The 20,013-nt window shown below is 48.0% G+C and overlaps 1 protein-coding gene across 1 annotated transcript in view; it reads left to right on the forward strand.

The window, feature by feature from the left end:
- The first annotated feature begins 13,888 nt into the window (after positions 1–13,888).
- Positions 13,889–20,013, forward strand: part of NT5C2 (5'-nucleotidase, cytosolic II) — an 87,339-nt gene continuing 81,214 nt past the window's right edge. The window contains exon 1 of the mRNA XM_073354479.1: positions 13,889–13,969. The gene's annotated coding sequence lies outside the window, so the exon portion shown is untranslated. The remainder of the gene's footprint in view (positions 13,970–20,013) is intronic.

A 20,013-nucleotide genomic window follows, 5' to 3' on the forward strand; every position in this document is an offset into this window, starting at 1 on the left:
CACACTTTTGTCTGAAATGGTTTTTTTACATACAGTGGAACCTCAGAGTTACGAAAGCCAGAGTTATGAACTGACCAGCCAACCACACGCCTCATTTGGAACCGGAAATATGCCATCAGGCAGCAGAGACCAAAAAAAAAATAAAGCAAATACTATGAGGGAAGATTGAAAAAACTGGGTTTGTTTAGTCTGGAGAAGAGAAGAGTGAATGGGGACGTGATCACAGTTTTCAAGTACATAAAAGGTTGTTATAAAGAGAATGGAGAAAAATGATTTCCCTTAACCTCTGAGGCTAGGACAAGAAGCAATGGGCTTAAATTGCAGCAAGGGTGGTTTAGGTTGGACAGTAGGAAAAGCTTCCTAAGTGTCAGGATGGTCAAGCACTGGAATAAATTGCCTAGGAAGGTTGTGGAATCTCCATCATTGGAGATTTTTAAGAGACAAACACCTATCCGGGATGGTCTAGATAATACTTAGTCCTGCCATGAGTGCAGGGGACTGGACTAGATGACCTCTCAAGGTCCCTTCCAGACCTACCTGATTCTATGATACAAAAAATTATATAAAAATTCTGACTGATCTCTGTTATGACATTGATCTTCCCTCGGGTTAGAGATGGACAGATCACATCATGACTGTATCACTTGTGCATGATCTCTAGTGCTCTGCTCACCCACTAAGGTAAACGTCAGAACAGAAATCATGATTCACATGAATACACAAATAGCATCCACATCTGTGTCTATCAAACCTTTTTTCTTCCTTTCTAATTCTGCAGCTTTTATCAGTTGGAACAATATATATGTCATACAGTAGCATTTATCTAGCCTGTTCATTATATAGATACCATATGACACAAATACAGTATAAATGATCAGTATTAGGTTATGCTGTTTTAATTAATATTGGGCTGTATGTGAGGTTAATCTAGGTATATTACAATAGCAGATAGCATTTATTTTGGCTAGGATAAAAGCAGTGACGTGTCACATGTATTGTAAGATGCATAGGTTAACCTCATGTATTGCCCAATAATAAATACATATACAGTCTAATATGTATTGTCATTTTATTTTATTTATGAACATTTCCAAAGCATCCATCACTGTTGCTGCCACAGCGATTCCATTATTGGCAACACTAAATACAGACATATTCTTTCTGTATTGACGTTGTTCTTGTCCTTTTGATCTGCCTCCCCCATTGTCCCCAGTGACAATTCGAGCCCAAGGGGTTCTGAAGGTTTCTCCACACAGAGCTCACTGACATTGGGAAGCCTCTTCCTACAAACCTGATCCCCCTAGTCTAGAGTGTGGGAGATGCAGTGTTGCGGGGGGAGAGGAAATTGGCCTGAATAATCATCTCAAATAAAAGAAAGGGCTCAGTTCTTTCCCTGTTCTGGTCACGACAAACTTTGGTCAACACAAATTATCTGTGTCAGGGTACAGCCACTGAAATTGGTATATTGCTTGCATGCATGCTTACTTGGCTGCTTGCATCGGCACTGTGCGCACTCACCAGGAACGGTTGTGTCGACGCAGAGTGTGGTGCACTGTGGGTAGGCATCTCAGCATGTCATGCACCGGGCCTTTGGGGGAAATTTTGCAGTGTGTTGTGAGGTAAAAATGAGTTGCGCAGGGATCTCTCAGAACTAGGGCTCAAGTTCCCAGCGTGCAACTTTCTCCATCCTATAATGCCATCCATATTCCATAATTGTTGCACCTTTTTTTAAAAAAATCCCACGAACCTATGTGGCGTTTTGCAGTGTCTGCCTTCTCTGACAGAAGCATGCCGCCTGCAGAGCTCAGCACTGTTCTCATGAATGTTGCGAACACAGGATGCCCTATCCTCGGGTATTTGCAGACCACACAAAAAGGGGGGACGGGACGGTTTCTCCCAGGACAGTTTACTAAGGAACGTAGTGAAAAGCCGTTCAGGGTTGTTGGTGGCGTTCATGGAGTCGTTGTGGACGGTGAAGCGCCACTTCTGGGCCCGACAAACAAGCACTGACTCGTGGGATTGCAGCGTAATGCAAGTTTGGGATGACGATAAGGTGACCAGATGTCCTGATTTTATAGGGACAGTCCCAATTTTTGGGTCTTTTTCTTATATAGGCTCCTATGACCCCCACCCCCGTCCTGAGTTTTCACATTTGGTGTCTGGTCACCCTAGATGACGAGCAGTGGCTGCAGAACGTTCCAGGATCTGAGTGCTGAGCTCGCCCCAACCCTACAGCGCAGGGACACTGGAACGACAGCTGCATTGTGTCAGGGAGCCAGCGGCTGCAGGGTCAGTCTCCTAGCAACTCATTGGCATGATAGCTGATCCTGATTGACTGCACTTCCTGGTTGGTGGAGGGGCAGAGTTAATCTCCAGCTTGACCCAGCAGAGACAGCGCTCACTGGCTGCTCAGTGCATCCCTTGCTGCAGCTGCGCTCCTGCTCCCTGCACCTGCTCCCATCCGGCCTGGGCACGCTCCTGCTCTTGCTCCCGTTCCTACCCAGCCTGTTGGCACCTGTTTCAGTTCCCGTCCTTTTCCACCCTTGGCACCCCTGGCTTTGATCCCCAGTTCCATTCCCTGACCATGCCGCAGCTCTCCCCCATTGGCTCTGGCGTCTGGCTTACGATTTCTGGCTCTAAACCCTGGCTCCACTTCCTGACCATGTTTCTGGTTCGCCCCTTAGCTCTGTCATTCAGCTCCTGATATCTGGCTGCAACCCTCAGCTCCGCTTTCCAACCACATCTCTGGCTCACCCTTTGGCTCTGGCATTTGGCTTCTGATCCCTGAGTCTGTCCTTTGGCTCTGCTCTGCTCTCAGCTACCCCCAGTGATGAGCTGCCAGAAGCTGAAGAACCGGTTCCTTCAGTCGCTCCGGGTCTTCAGTGGCACTGAAGGACCTGCCCCCGAAGTGCCACCGAAGGCTCGGAGCGCCGCCAGGTGAGTAAAAATTCACAGGGGACCCTCCCCAGCCGAGAGCTCAGGCGGGACGGGCAGGATGGTCCCGCGGGCCGCATGTGGCCCTCGGGCCGGAGTTTGCCCACCCCTTTAACAACCGGTTCTAAACCGGCTTCAAAATGTAACAACCGGCTTGCGCAAACCGGTGCGAACCGGCTCCAGCTCACCACTGGCTATGCCCCTAGGTGTTCCAGGGCCCTGGTTCTTGACCCCTGCTTGGCTTTGTTCTAACTTCCAGGCTTGCTGTACATTTATACATAAGACTGGATGTTTTCTTGAACCTATGAGTTCTGTAGTGCTGTACATTGACAAATACTGGATGCTTTGGCCCTGCTCGGCATTCTGCAATATGTGTTGTGAACTAATAAAAATCACTTTATTTAAAAAAAAAAGAAATGTGTTGAGTGTCAAAAACAGTACAGGAAAACAACGTGCAAGAAGCAGGCCACACAATACAAACTTTTAACGTAACTTAATGGAACGGATCTTTAAAATTGGAAAGGCAGCAAACATTTTTGTCCATTTCATGCACAGATGGAGTCCATTTTGGCGACACATACACAAACCGTGGTTCTCACAGGTCAGTATATATGAAGCTATAGTTTTCCTTGCTGTCCCCTGGCATGGAGGGGTAGGTGTAAGGATGCAGCCCGGGATGCTACATGATATACACTGGAGAGTGTAGGGACCTGTTTCCATGGAATTCTTTGAGGATTTCAAAGGGTGGGAAGTCTGGGATGTTTGGACCTGTAGGTCAGCCAGGGCCTGCAGCATTTGAGTTTGCTGCCTGAGAAGACCCATTATGCTTGACAAAGCCCTGGCTGGGATGATTTAATTGGGGATGGGTCCTGCTTTTGAGCAGGGGGTTGGACTAGAGGACCTCCTGAGGTCCCTGCCAACCCGGATATTCTGTGATTCTATGATTCTATGTTCAGGTGCATCTCCTGCTCCTTTTCCTGGGCCTTTCTCTTGTCTGCTGTCTCCTTCTCCATGCTGTCTGGCATGTCGGCCCTCCAGGCCCTTTGTTCGCAGTCTGATGCAGCACCGGCTTGCAGGATTTCGCTGAACATGTCATCCTGAATTCCTATTCTTTCTCCTCCTCAGGGTCAGGTATTCTGCAGGTGTGGAGGGGGCGCCCTGCAGGGCTGCAGCATCAGCATCAGATGATAAAAACAGACAGATGTATCGTTGGATTTATAGTCACAAGAGAAAGGGAAAGACAAGTTTCAAAACTCGCTTTGCATATTCCTATAAAACTTTTAATAAGACATACTTGTTGACATGACAGCTTTGGAATTCCATGGCACAGCATTCCTCTCTAGCCCAGCCATGGTGATTACAGTGAGCCAGGGCGGGGTGGTGATGGGAAGGAATTTCGGTTGCATGGCTGTGAACATTGGCACTGTTTGCACAGTCAATGGTGATTTGAGCTTATACCTTACTCCGGAGGATAACCAGGGCACAGAAAGCCCATTACTGTGGGCGTCTCAAAGCCGCCCAAGCCCATATGGTGCGAGCCTGTTTACTGCAATGGTACCATCTGAATTCACTGCAAAGTGGCATGGGAAAGTGCCCTACTGTGGAGGAAGGAACAAGGCGGCCACCCGTAGAAACCTTCAGGAGAGGACTGCAGAGTATCTCCAGGAAAGTTGCATCGAGATCTCTCAGGAGGATTCAAGGGACGGCCCTGAGTACATAAACAAACTGCTCCACACGACCTCCCCACTCCCCCCAAAACCCAGTGGGGGAATGGAAAGCAGATAACTCCACCTCCATTTGTTGTATCTCTACTTCTTGTATGAGTAAAACAAGGATGAGTGAATACAGACGCTCCCTGGGTTATGCAAGACCCGACTTATGCAAATCTGCGCTTATGGAAAAAGTTCCGTAAACTAGAAATAGGAGGGTTGGGGTTTTTTTTGGCGTAATGGTTGGGTATATGTTTCCGACTTACGCAAGATTTGAGTTACGCAAGGCTTTCCGGAGCAGAACGATTGCGTAAGTCGGGGAGCGTCTGTACCTGTGTCTTGTTAGCTTGGGGGTGGGCTAGGCGCCATTTCTAAATTTAAACATTGTAAAGAAAAATGCATTCAGCAGCATTGGGCTCCCCCGTGCTCAGCTGCTGGGATTGACTAGACTGCAGAAGGGTATCAAACAGGTCCTGGCTTGTGGCATAGCTCGTGGTACCCCCCCCACTGTGTCCCCCCCACACCTCCTCACTGTTCATAGCAGGGGTCTCTGTCTCAGGCTCTGCTGAAGTATCCACTGTAGCGTGTGAGATGCTTGGAGGGGTTCTTCACAAAGTATTTCATGCACCGTGTTGTGAAAGCGGCAGGTCTGGGGCTCAGTGTTTATTACTACAACAACAAAAGCAGTTGAAAACTGGTGCAAAAAACTATTAATTTTTCTGGGTAAATATTGGCGTTTATTTTGGTGGATGGAAGGACAGATTTTGATTTTCTTCCCATTTTAGTGTGTCAGATCTTTAAACCGTTGTCTGCTAACAGCTTGAAATGTGTACGTAGTGGGCGTGAGATTCATCAGTATGTTCAGATGTGCACGCACTTCAGAGCTTGCATGTGTCCCTATTTGTTTATTGTGTGTATCTTCTAGACTAATACATAGCCTTACTTCAACAGGCAGCTTTGCATATATGCAGACTAATGTATTATTGTAATACAGATATCTCATGCAATGCATTGTATTTTCCTAATAAAAGAAGTTTTTTTATATATATTTGAAAGATACAAACATAGGGTGAAAATTGGGGTCAAAATAATACTTTTTGTAAAACGTGGGATTTTGTCAGTAAAAATCAGTTAAAACCAGGGGTGAAAGTAATTTAAAGGACTTACCGGTATGCCGGAGTCCTGAGCAGGGGGCGTGGCCTCAACCGGAAGAGGTGGGGCCTTTAAATACCAGGGCCCTTTAAATCAAGATTTAAAGGCCCAGGGGCTCCGGCTGCAGTTGGGACCCCCGGGGCCTTTAAATCACCCCCCGAGCTACCAGCTGCAGAGGCGGCTTGGAGCCCAGGGCTCAGGGGCGATTTAAAGGGCCCGGGGCTCCAGCTGCCGCTACCGCAAGTGGAGTTCCAGGCCCTTTAAATCACCGCCGGAGCCCTGCCGCTGCTACCCCAGGGCTCTGGCAGTGGGGCTTGGGCAGCGCTTTAAAGGACCTGGGGCTTCGGCTGCTGCGGGGAGCCCCGGACACTTTAAATCACCGCTGAAGCCCTGCCACTGCTACCTCAGGGCTCCAGCAGCGGGGCTCGGGAGGCAATTTAAAGGGCCCGGGGCTCTGGCCACTGTGGGGAGCCCTGGGTCCTTTAAATTGCCAGCCTGGGGAAGCCAGTCCGATCCAGCACGCCGTACCGGACCAGACCGGCTTACTTTCACCTCTGGTTAAAACTGAAAACAAAGGGGCATAGCACAGTGGAGAGATTCTAGTGGCTAGACAGCTTCGGCACACACACACAGGAGTCTTCTCTGTCTTTTAGTGCCCTGTGATTTCCTGTTTCACTTCCCTTGCTTGCACCAGCCTCACTCTCCCACACTAGTGATCTACACTAAAAAGTTAGGTCGAAGGAAGCCACCTTGCGCTGACCTGTTAATGTATGTGTCTCCACGACCAGGTCCTTTACGCTGACCTAAGTCGCCTCTAATGTCGACTTCTGTAATCCACCTCTGTGAGAGGCGTAGCACTTAATTTGATTTTCATGGGCTGACTGCGAGGTAGTGCAGACGCAGCGTTGTGTAATTCGACTGACTTGGCCTCCAGGAAGTGTCCCACAATGCTCATCTGTGACCGCTCTGGAGATCATTCTTAACTCTGCTGCACTGTAGCCAGGTACACAGGAAACAGCCCCTCCCCTGCTAAAGCCCCGGGAATTTTTGATTTCCCATTTCCTGTTTGATCAGCATTGGGAACATGCCAGCTTGAGCACAGCTGATCATGGAGACGACACGGCCCAAACACGCTCCAGCCTGGTCTGCACAGGGGGTGTCGGATCTTATCGCTGTGTGGGGAGAAGCGTCTGATCAGGTAGAGCTCCGAGCCAGCAGAAGAAATGCTGACATCTGTGCAAAGATCGCTCGTGGAACGGGGGAGAAGGGCTACACGAGGGACACCCAGCAGTGCCCTGTGAAAATCAAAGAACTTCGCCAAGCGTACCAGAAGGCAAGGGAGGCGAACCGGCGTTCTGGTGCTGAACCCCACACATGCCGGGTCTACAATGAGCTGCATGCGATTCTCGGGGGTGACCCTACCACCACCCCCACAAGCAACGTGCACACCTCACAAGCTTATAATCTACTGAGTGTGGTCATCCTATCTGTATGTATGTGTCATTCTTGTATCTGAAACTAGAAATATGAAATATAACTCTGAGGGCCTATTGTAATTATGCAAAGTGTGGGCCATTAATGGTGGTTTGGAATCTTGATGGCTCCCATTAACCAGGACAATTGACTGTAGATGGCTCTGTTTACTTGTATGTCTTCCTGTACACCTGTGTGCTGGCAAGTGGGAAATGAAGTCTTACAGAGACATGTGATCATGTCACCTGAACTGGAATCCATCATTAATCTGGTGCTTTTCCATTTAGAAGGAGAGGTGGAAACCCAGAGAGGGACAAAGGATTCCCGCCTTGTGCAAAAGATATATAATGGGGTGGAACAGAACAGAGGGGGCTGCAGTCATGAGAAATCCCCTAGCTACCACCTGACCTGGAACAAGGACTGTACCCGGGAAAGGATTGGGCCCAGACTAGGAAGGCCTCCAGTCTGTGATAGAAACTTATTGGAACATCTCTGAGGGTGAGATTTTATCTGTATTCAGTTTTATTACTGTATTAGGCTTAGACTTGCGTGTTTTATTTATTTTATTTTGTTCTGTCTGTTATTACTCGGAAGCACTTAAATCCTACTTTTTGTATTTAATAAAATCACTTTTTACTTATTAATTAACCCAGAGTATGTATTAATACCTGGAGGGGGGGTGTGCAAACAGCTGTGCATATCTCTCTATCAGTGTTATAGAGGGCGAACAATTTATGAGTTTACCTTGTATAAGCTTTATAGAGGATAAAACGGATTTATTTGGGGTTTGGACCCCATTGGGAGTTGGGTATCCGAGTGCTGGAAACAGGAGCACTTCTTCAGCTGTTTTCAGTTAAGCCTGCAGCGTTTGGGCGACGAGGTTCAGACCTGGGTCTGGGTTTGCAGCAGGCTGGCATGTCTGGCACAACCAGGCAGGGCACTGAAGTCCCAGGCCGCCAGGGAAAATGGGCTCAGAGGTAGTCTCAGCACATCAGGTGGCAGTTCCCCAGGGGCCTTCTGTGATCCAACCCATCACAGTTAGACATGGACATGGGGAGCAGAAAAGCTTCCAGTGAGCACGAGCGAGCAGCGCAGGATGAGATGCTTCAGATTATGAGGGACCAAGCAGACCTGTTGAGGCGTCTGGTTGAATAGCGGGAACAGAAGCAGGAGGGTAGAGTCCCCCTGCAGACCCTGGTGGACAGCCAGCCAACATCGCCTGGCCCAGAATCACCCTCCCCCAAGTGGGGGAGGGTACAAGGAACAGAAGGCGCCCATTCACAGGCCTTTGATGGTCTGGAATGCGGTGTTATGTTACACCGCTGAAAATAGAACAGGAGGACTTGTGGCACCTTGGAGACTAACACATTTATTTGAGTATAAGCTTTCGTGAGCTACAGCTCACTTCATCGGATCACTGCATGCATCCAATGAAGTGAGCTGTAGCTCACGAAAGCTTATGCTCTAATAAATGTGTTAGTCTCTAAGGTGCCACAAGTCCTCCTGTTCTTTTTGCGGATACAGATTAACACGGCTGCTATTCTGACAGCTGAAAATGTTTCTCCCGTTCCAACTTTACAACCTCTTTTCCCCAAGGTTACCTTTTTTTTCCTGTTCCCCTTCTTTACTTATGTTTGTTAAATAAAGTAAATGGATTTGAGAAATAAATGTTCTTTATTGATAGAAGCAGTGGGCTTGGGGGGAGGGGTTGGCTTTACAAGGACAGTGATACAAGGCAGATGAAGGTTTGGGAAAGCACAATGCAGACAAGCAGTTCACATTACTGTGACTCATTATTGAAACGGCTTTTCAAAGCCTCGGGATACGCAGTGCCCTTTGCTGTGCTCTTCTTATTGCCCTGGTGTCTGGCTGCTCAAAAATGGCTGCCATGTGATCTGTCTCAACTGCCAGACCCTGTGGAAAATTTCCCCCCTTTTTTTCACAGGGATTATGGAGCACACAGTCAGCAGCTATAACCATTGGGATCTTCTCTTCACTAAGGTGCAACCTTGTCCGTAAACTGCTCCAGCGCCCTTTCAAACGACCAAAGGCACATTCAACCACCATTCTGCACTTGCTGAGCCTATAATTGTACCGTTCCTTACTGCTGTCCAGACGGCCGGTGTACGGCTTCATGAGCCATGGGAGCAAGGGGTAGGCTGGGTCCCCCAGGGTAACTATAGGTATCTCAATGTCATCAATGTTCATTCTGTGGACTGGAAAGAAAGTCCCAGACTGCAGCTTTTTGAACAGACCCGAGTTCCTAAAGATGTGCGCGTCATGAACCTTTCCCGACCATCCTACGCTGATGTCGGTGAAATGCCCCCTGTGATCCACCAGCACTTGCAATGCCATTGAAAAGTATCCCTTTTGGTTTATGTACTTTTTGGCAAGCTGGTCTGGTGCCAAGATGGGGATATTTGTGCCATCTATCACCCCACCACAGTTAGGGAACCCCACTGCGGCAAAACCATCCACTACGTCCTGCACATTTCCCAGACTTGCTACCCTTCATAGCCGAAGTCAATTAATGGCCCTGCACACTTGGAGCACAGCAACTCCCAAAGTGATTTATCCACTCCAAAATGATTCCCCACTGACTGGTAACTGTCTGGCGTTGCAAACTTCCAAATAGTGATTGCCACTCGCTTCTCCATTGTCAGAGCAGCTCTCATTTTTGTGAGGCTGAACTGCAGGGCAGGGGAAAACTCTGCACAAAGTTCCTGGAAGGTGGCCTTCTGCATTTGAAAGTTCTGCAGCCACTGCTTGTCATCCCAGACCTGCAAAATGATGCGGTCCCACCAGTCAGTGCTTGTTTCACGGGACCAGAAACAAGAAAAGGAGGACTTGTGGCACCTTAGAGACTAAATTTATTTGAGCATAAGCTTTCGTGAGCTACAGTGTTATACCAATAAAATAAAAACCAGCAGGATTTTATTAAAGGGGAAAAGGCAAAATGCCACATTTATTGTGAATACAGAAAGAATCATAGTAAGCAGTTAGTTATAGCTATAGCATTCCATTCAATCTCATATTTATTCACACATTCATTCATACACACACACACACACACACACACACACACACAGGTTCTGTAATGTTGTTATCATAGTTACCAGCCTTAGAGTTGCTCATGCCAGGCCACTGGCCAGGTGGCCTGGACGTGAGGAGGGAGCAGAGCCTTGTCAGATGCTCGTCTGATGCTCCTGGAAGTTGGTTTGCAGAATCAGACCCCAAAGTTCTCACTTTCTAGAGTCCATTTTTATAGGAATTTCTTCCTATGCCAGTCTATGGGAATTGCTTCATCATGCTGTTGCTGAATCAATCAGCAGATGTCACATTCCTGACAGCTCCGTGCTGCTAGATGTTATTTTGTTCTTTGGTTCTCCCATTCTTGAGGCTGTTGGGTGGATTCCAGTCTGCCCTCCGGGGGTCCTCTGGTTATTTCCACTTGACCTCTTCTTCAGCCGATGGACACTGGATTCTTAGGCTGGCACCTCCCTGATCATTCAGTTATTATCCACACCAAGCATCCATCCACATACATCCTCTATCTCTATTTTAATCACAATTGTTAACAAAGCGAGATGAATACAACAAAAGGGCGGGGAGTCTCTGGGTGCTGTTTCTGTTGTTACAGAGTATTGCTTTGAGTCTCTCTCTGTGTGAGTAGTTGTTGTTACAAAGAATTGCTTTGAGAACAGACTCTGTCTTAGAATGTACTAACACAATTAGCAGCTTGCAAGTTTCACACATAGAGGAAGAGAAACAGTACTAAAAACCAAGAGACCTCTTAATTAGTAATACCCTGGAATTTAAACTATGGGGAATCAAACTCATTCTTGATTTTAATACAGAACTTCTTCAATATGATCCAACAACAGCTCACTTCATTGGATGCATGCAGTGGAAAATACAGTAGGGAGCTTTTCTATACACAGAGAACATGAAACAATGAGTGTTACCATACACATTGTAAGAAGAGTGATCAGGTAAGGTGAGCTATTACCAGCAGGAGAGAAAACAAAACTAAAAACCTTTTGCAGTGATAATCAAGATGGGCCATTTCCAGCAGTTGACAAGAACGTGTGAGGAACAGTAGGGGGGAAAAATAAACATGGGGAAATAGTTTTACTTTGCGTAATGACACATCCACTCCCAGTCTTTATTCAAGCTTAAGTTAATGGTGTCCAGTTTGCAAATGAATTCCAATTCAGCAGTCTCTTGTTGGAGTCTGTTTTTGAAGATTTTTTGTTGAAGAATTGCAACTTTTAGGTCTGTAATCGAGTGACCAGAGAGATTGATGTGTTCTCCAACAGGTTTTTGAATGTTATAATTCTTGACATCTGATTTATGTCCATTTATTCTTTTACATAGCGACTGTCCAGTTTGACCCATGTACATGGCAGAGGGGCATGGCTGGCACATGATGGCATATATCACATTGGTAGATGTGCAGGTGAATGAGCCTCTGATAGTGTGGCTGATGTGATTAGGCCCTATGATGGTGTCCCCTGAATAGATATGTGGACACAGTTGGCAATGGGCCAACTGCAAAGGATAGGTTCCTGGGTTAGTGTTTTTGTTGTGTGGTGTGTGGTTGCTGGTGAGCGTTTGCTTCAGGTTGCGGGGCTGTCTGTAAGCAAGGACTGGCCTGTCTCCCAAGATCTGTGAGAGTGGTGGGTCGTCCTTCAGGATAGGTTGTAGATCTTTGATGATGCACCAAAAAATCTTCAAAAACAGACTCCAACAAGAGACTGCTGAATAGGAATTAATTTGTAAACTGGACATCATTAAATTAGGCTTGAATAAAGACTGGGAGTGGATGTGTCATTACACAAAGTAAAACTATTTCCCCATGTTTATTTCCTCCCCCTACTGTTCCTCACACGTTCTTGTCAACTGCTGGAAATGGCCCATCTTGATTATCACTGCAAAAGGTTTTTGGTTTTGTTTTCTCTCCTGCTGGTAATAGCTCACCTTACCTGATCACTCTCATTACAGTGTGTATGGTAACGCCCATTGTTTCATGTTCTCTGTGTATAGAAAATCTCCCTACTGTGTTTTCCACTGCATGCATCCGATGAAGTGAGCTGTAGCTCACGAAAGCTTATGGTCAAATAAATTTGTTAGTCTCTAAGGTGACACAAGTACTCCTGTTCTTTTTGCGAATACAGACTAACACAGCTGCTACTCTGGGACCAGAAACGGCGCTCAACAGTGTGCAGCTGCTCTGTGACTGCCAGTAGTAACTGTGAATTGCTTTTTTCAATGGCTTGCAGCAGGGCTGCTTGCAGGACATTGCTATGTTCTGTGCAGCAGACCCTACTTTGGCTCTGGAAATACTGCACGAGAATGCACAAGATGATTGAGATGCTCACAGCAAGAGTGCACAACTGAGCAGGATCCATGCTTCCGGGGTTCTGGTGTACGCGTTTTAAGGCGCGAAAACCACTGAGTTGTTTGCCATTGAGTGGGATGCCGACACAATGTTCCTATTCTCCCCAGGACAATGTTTTGGTCCTATGAGGCATCGCACAAATTTCCCAAAACACACTGCGGCAAGTTGCACTTTGGGATAGCTACCCACGATGCACTGCTTTGTGCATTGATGCAGGCACTGCTACTGAGGACGCACTCCATGGAGACAATGAGCATGGTGTGGCCACGCACAATCGACTTAAGTCATTCAGAGGCTCAAGGTCGAATTAGATAAAGTCGACTTAATTTTGTAGCGTACATATGGCCAACCCCATCAAGTGCTTCGCTACTTACCCCATGCTACTGTATCATCTGTTCCCCCATAATCACTCCCACACACTGCCGCATCTTTCATCCAGGCCAGAGAACATGATATTTTACAGTATTTACCATGCACAAAAGAACCAACCAGCTCTCCAGCCACTTGGCCAAATGATTGTCCCTGATTCCAGTGCAATGGGGTGGCCAGCCTGGCACCCCCAGCCCTCGTTGCAAAGCCATTGGGATGGGGAGACTGGTACCGCCAGCTCTGATGGTTAATGTCACTGAGAAGGGGCACCCTGCACTACCACTCCTGTTGCAGTTCGGGGGGCGGGGGGCGTACATGGCAAGGAGCAAAGACTATGCTGCAGACGCTGAGCGAAAGGCTAATCAAACTGCAGAGGTGTAGCGGCACGTTGAATCCGGGCGGAGTGCTCCAAGCACTGTGTGAAGCCAGGGTGTGATTGCTGCAAAGGGCTGAATGCATTACATCCTCTTCTGCACACAGCCCCCAGCCCCCCATTTGCTTTGGGGTTGATCCTGGCGCCACTCCCTAGATCACCCTCCAGGTGCCTCCAGGAGAGGTGCTGGAACAATTTGTATAGTGGGGGTGTTGAGAGCCATTGAACCAAACTGCAGATGCTGTGTATGATGGGAACCAGGAGGTTTAAGCCAGGGGGTGGCAGAATCCGTGTGCGGCTGTATTGGGGGGTTGCACACGCTCCCCGGTCCCTGGCAAGGTCTGTGTGCGGCTGTATTGGGGCGTTGCACACTCTCCCCGGTCCCTGGCAGGGTCTGTGTGCGGCTGCGCTGGCGGAGTGGGTGGCCCCCCCCCCCCCGTCCCGCTCCACGTCCCCTGTCTATTGGCTACGGGGCGGGGCGCACGCCGCGCCTGCGCAGTGCGGCCGCCCCCGTGTTGCGGCTGTGGTGCGGTTTATTTCTTCGCAGAGCGGCTGCAGGTGAGGAAGCTGGGAGTCCGGGACCCCCGCCGCGAGAGACCCCCTCACCTGGGGAGGGGCCGTGGGCAGGACCCCCCCCACGCCCCCCCCTCGCGCGGGCAGCGCCCCAGGGCAGGAGCGCCCCAGGGCAGGACCCCCCCCCACACGCCCCCCCCCCTCGCGCGGGCAGCGCCCCAGGGCAGGACCCCCCCCACACGCCCCCCCCCCTCGCGCGGGCAGCGCCCCAGGGCAGGACCCCCCCCCGCGCCCCCCCCCCTCGCGCGGGCAGCGCCCCAGGGCAGGACCCCCCCCCCGCGCCCCCCCCCTCGCGCGGGCAGCGCCCCAGGGCAGGACCCCCCCACGCGCGCCCCCCCCCTCGCGCGGGCAGCGCCCCAGGGCAGGACCCCCCCACGCGCGCCCCCCCCCTCGCGCGGGCAGCGCCCCAGGGCAGGACCCCCCCACGCGCGCCCCCCCCTCGCGCGGGCAGCGCCCCAGGGCAGGACCCCCCCACGCGCGCCCCCCCCCTCGCGCGGGCAGCGCCCCAGGGCAGGACCCCCCCACGCGCGCCCCCCCCCCGCGCGGGCAGCGCCCCAGGGCAGGACCCCCCCACGCGCGCCCCCCCCCTCGCGCGGGCAGCGCCCCAGGGCAGGACCCCCCCACGCGCGCCCCCCCCTCGCGCGGGCAGCGCCCCAGGGCAGGACCCCCCCACGCGCGCCCCCCCCCTCGCGCGGGCAGCGCCCCAGGGCAGGACCCCCCCACGCGCGCCCCCCCCCTCGCGCGGGCAGCGCCCCAGGGCAGGACCCCCCCACGCGCGCCCCCCCCCTCGCGCGGGCAGCGCCCCAGGGCAGGACCCCCCCACGCGCGCCCCCCCCCTCGCGCGGGCAGCGCCCCAGGGCAGGACCCCCCCACGCGCGCCCCCCCCCGCGCGGGCAGCGCCCCAGGGCAGGACCCCCCACGCGCGCCCCCCCCCTCGCGCGGGCAGCGCCCCAGGGCAGGACCCCCCCACGCGCCCCCCTGTCCTTGGGGTGCCCCAGTCGAGCTGCTCCCTTGTGCTATCGCTGAGGGGATCCTTGCTCCCCACGGGTGACCCGGGGGGGGTTCTCTTCAGCGTGGTTACTGAGGGGTGCCTCCACCTCAGGAGTGGTGCCCCCTTTCCCCGGCAGTGACTGGCTAGAGACCAGCTTGAGGACCTTCCCCCCCCAAATCGAGTGAGTCCCTGAGGCTCTCTTCCCTGCAGCCTCCAGGCTCACCCTGGCTTCTGGGTGGAGAGGGGGCCGCTTGGCTGAGCCCGGGAACCCCTTGTCGTTTATTTCCTCTCATGGATGTTGGGCTGAGCGCCCCAGCAAACCAAACTGCAGCTGGACAATTCATCCCTGCTTCCCCCTGGGGCTGGGGATTGAGGGGGAGGTGATGCCCTGTATAGAGGAAAGCAACTGACTTGGCAGGATGGGAAGTGTTTTCAGGGTAGCCTTGCATCAGAAGGTGGTTCAGTGTCACTTGCTTTATTTGAACTGAGTTGGCCTTGGCAAATGGGTCCCTGTCAGGCTTGAACTGATAACCCAGGGAGGACAGGTGCGAACCAAATAAATATCAGGTTTGCTTTCATTTTACTTGTCTTTTTTTAATGCCTCTACTTCTGGCAGTGTTTTGTTGCAAAATGTACACCAGTTCTGCATTAGCTACTGATATATTAAGGGATTTAATAGGTCCCTTCCATCTCTCTTTTATCTGGTTCAGGCTGTTGTAAAAATGTGGAGGTGATGAATTCCTCTAAAGGTGTTTACATTTAATTGACTCTAATGTGGATGCTCCAGGATGGTACTTGGCCTGTTGGTTCTGGGTTTCATATTCATGACTGTAAAAATGGCACCTTCTTCCTCAACCCCCTGTGAAGTGAAAAATATATCTTGTCATTAACTAAAATATATTTTGCTGCTTCTTACACCTGTTAGCTCTGGGAGACGGAGCTGTGTTCTATTCTGGGTCACGTATTATCATGCTCCTCTTACTAGAATTGTTAACTAGGGGCCTGATCCTTCAAATACTTATTCACATTACTCATATGAGTAATATGAGTAATGTTAAATGTGTATAAATGTTTGCAGATCTTTGTTTGTGATATTGTAAGCCAGAAAGAGGACGTAGCTTTTTTTTTTTTACTTCCATATTGAGTTTGCAGTGGTGGCAGTTAGAAAAAACGTACACACATTTTCAACTTGTCCACTGAGCACTTTTGCTCTGGAAATATTTGAGAAACAATCCTAATAGTCATGTTCTAGAGCAGAACTCCATTGTAGCTAGTCTCGAGGTCAAAAGATCAGTTGGGAACTTATAACAACAGTTGGAGTTGTCAAGCATAAATGTAGTTTTGTTATATACTACAATACAATTTTTATTTGTATCCTGTCACCTAAATATACTGTATTCCAAAATGCTCCATGGAGTTACATACAGTTACAGATATAAACAGGGGTGAAAAATTTTGAGAGCGAGAGAACCTTTTCAGCTGAGGTTTGAGATCAGAAATTGTGCCAATATATTTGCTTTTCTAGCATTACTATTATAAGGCATTTGCTAAAGATCAGTTTGAGGTGAAATTTGTCAGGCAGCTTTTCAGTTTAAAGCAATTTTTTAAAATAAAGCTTGTTTAAATAAAGTGTGAAGGATGTCTCCAAATTTAGGTTTTGGAAAAATAAGCTTTATAAAAGCTAAAACCACTAGAAATATTTACACTGAGCTATTTTCAAACGTCAACTTAAAGTTTTCTTTAAAAAAAAAAAAAAAAAGTCTCCCTTAATGTTTGGAACCTGAACCTTGAAACATTATTCTCTTTGGGAAAATCTCAAAAGTAACCGTTATTTAAAAAAGGAGAAGAAACAAAAGTGAAAATAAATACATTTTCATGTCTGTGCTGAGAGAAATGAAGTGTTTGTGCGGGGACAATCTCAAATACCATGGAAAAGGAAATATGGGCTTGTTAAATATGATTTTTAATCTGATTAATAAAATGTAGTTTGTAATAGAAACTATTGTCTAGGGAAGAGACGGCTCAGAGGATTGGTTATAGTGATAGCTCTCAACCTTCCAGATTACTGTTTTCAGGGGTCTGATTTGTCTTGCGTACCCCCAACTTTCACCTCACTTAAAAACTACTTACTTACAAAATCAGAAATAAAAATGCAAAAGTATCACAGCACACTTTTACTGTAAAATTGCTTACTTTCTCACTGTTACCATATAATTATAAAATAAATGGCTTGGAATATAAATATTGTACTTACATTTCAGTGTATAGTGTATAGAACAGTATAGACAAGTCATTGTTTGAAATTTTAATTTGTACTGACTTTGCTAGTGCTTTTTATGTAGTCTGTTGTAAAACTAGGCAAATATCAACATGAGTTGATGTACCCCCTGGAAGACCTCTGTGTACCCCCAAGGGGTATGTGTACCTCTGGCTGAGAACCACCGGGTTATAGATTAGGCTCATAGTGCTCACAAGTTAGTTTGCAGGTTCAGGCTCAGCTTAAGTTTTGAGATCCCCAGGAGTAACATAAACTGCTCCAGAATATGTACGTGGGAGGAAGGTTGACTGTTGGCAGCTCCTCCCAGATAATCCTACATAGGTAGAATCAGATGGATGATGTGCAATGGAAGCTAAACTGCCTAGCCAGTTCTGCAGACTTGGAATCAAAGAGTGCTGTGGGACATCGGTGATCTGATATAGCAGAGCCTTCTGCTACTTGGCCATTGGTTAAAATCTAGCAGAGCTCTGTAATGATCCAAAGCTGTTATCTGACAGCTGTTTGGCCTTCTGGGAAGTGAATGAGTGGTTCTAGCTCAATTCCTCATGGAAAATTCCACATCCTAACAGGCTCCCTGTTTGGCTGTCTTAAAGAGAACAAGGATTGAATGGCCTTTGGGACTGATCTCCTGTCGCACTCTTCTATGTCTTCACTCTCTGTTAGATCTGAGACACATCAGTAAGGCAGCGTGGGGGAGTTTCCACTTTGTATACCCTGTTATCTGTTCTTCCCCCAGTTTGTAGTGGTGTGAATCATCAGCATAAAGCTCACTTGAAAAATACTTGAATTATTGGCATCTTTTAAGAAGACCAAAGTATTAATCTTTGATACTTGGCTACTCTGTGTCTAGGCGTAACTTGTTCTTTGGATATCTCCATATTATGAATTTTCATGTTAATTGTTCTCAGTGTAACAGACCCATTCTGTGCTACTGAAGAAACCATTATTATGTATTGTGGGTAAGATCCATATATTAGTGGTTTGTATTATTTTAATATTATGGATCATCATTCATTGGAATGATTCCTAAAATGTTAGGCTATTTCCTGCCAATAGAGAGCACTCAACACAAGTTTATTTTTCTTTTCCTTTATTACCACAAAGGAAGTTCAGAATGTACAATAAACAGAATTGATGCAATATCTGGAAAAAAAATTCAGTGTTGTTTAAGTTGGCTGCCCTGAGCAGTATATTATCTAAATATGACTAAATTAGGGTAACCACTCTGCCCCAAACTCCTCACTTCCAGACTGTATGTTGAAGGGTCAGGCCAGTGCTATGAAAAACTTTAGCATTTACAGTATTGAAGCACAACGGGTTAAGTTAAGGACCGTACATATATGGGCAATGATATCTTGCCTCAGATGATAGGCGAGGCAAGAAGGAGCATAAGTCATTCTGCCCGTCTGAGAAGCACGATAATCCCTTAAATATAGACAGTCTTATGACTACCATATTATGTAGTAGAATGTATACTTTATAATATATTCAGTAGTAGATTTGCTGTGCATTGTCCTGAGTATTAGTTCCCTGACACTTAGCCACTGCACCCACTTATTTAAGTGTAGTACTGAATGTCTCTGTGCCTGGGTAAAGCCTTCTGCTGCTATGTCACTTGTTAAAATCTGACATAGATTGGCAGTGACTAAAAGTTCTTGCTAGTTGGCAATCTTAGTCTAGTTTCTTTTGCGTAGGTACATCTGTTGCAAAACTCACTGTCACAATTGCTGATATATAGCTCCCTGTTTTGGTAGAGACCAAGGACTAAAGGGGCCATTAATCCCTTCTCCCCTATATTTGTTTATATGGTGCTGCTATGCACACATAGGCCATTAAAATTAATAGGTCCTTGGCTTGTGGATCTTACCAGCTAGATCAAACTTAACACAGCAGAGATACAAATAAACAAAGGTGGAGGAAGAAATATGGGGGAGTGAGGGTTACAGTAGTGAAATATCGGTAGATGTAATATTGCTGTTTGCACATCTTGTTTGGGTTTTTAAATCAAACGTATGAATGTTTGAGCATAGCATCTTTAACTTTGGGTGGGAGTCAGGTAGAAGGCAAAGGCACAAGCTTTGAAGAGCCCTGAAGATATTCTTTCCAGAACCAGGATGAAGCACTTTAGCAGGGTCTAGTGTGTGGAGTCTTGCCCTAATGCTGCCTGTGCTGTACCCATTCTGTGGCTAAACAGAGGGCTTCAGCCTCCAAACCTGCCAGTCTGGCTCCTTTCACCAGTACAAATTCATCTGAAAAAAGAGAAGGGGATGGGGTGCTCCACTGTGCCCAGCTGTGTCCTGAAGTCATTTCACAGTCCAGGTATAATTTAGTTGTCTAACCACAGGAATAATATTTACAGCTCCCAGTTATGCTCTGAATGTTTCAAAACAAAGATTTATTATACTGAGTGTGTACTTAATAAGCAGATTGTAGGGTTGGCCTGAGGGAAAGGAAAAAGTAGAGATTTAGCTTTCCTTAGGCGCTCCTACAAAGTGCTGTGAAATAGTCTCATTTTTCACTGTTTGCTTAAGAAAGCAAAAAGAGCAGGCCCTTGAATTAGCTGGCTTTGGCCCAGATGTTTGTAGCTCTCCACACTGACATCTGTGTAATGTGTGGAACACTTTATATATAAAAACATTCCTACAGGGTTTAATGAAGTGGAACAAAGTTGAACCCTCAAGTGAAGACACGCTGTGAAAGTGCTATCCATAGCAATCACGGTGAGGTAATTGATCCATCCAGCTCCATTAATTACTAACA

The sequence above is a fragment of the Lepidochelys kempii genome, chromosome 7 (assembly GCF_965140285.1).
Source record: "Lepidochelys kempii isolate rLepKem1 chromosome 7, rLepKem1.hap1, whole genome shotgun sequence".
Lineage (NCBI taxonomy): Eukaryota > Metazoa > Chordata > Testudines > Cheloniidae > Lepidochelys > Lepidochelys kempii.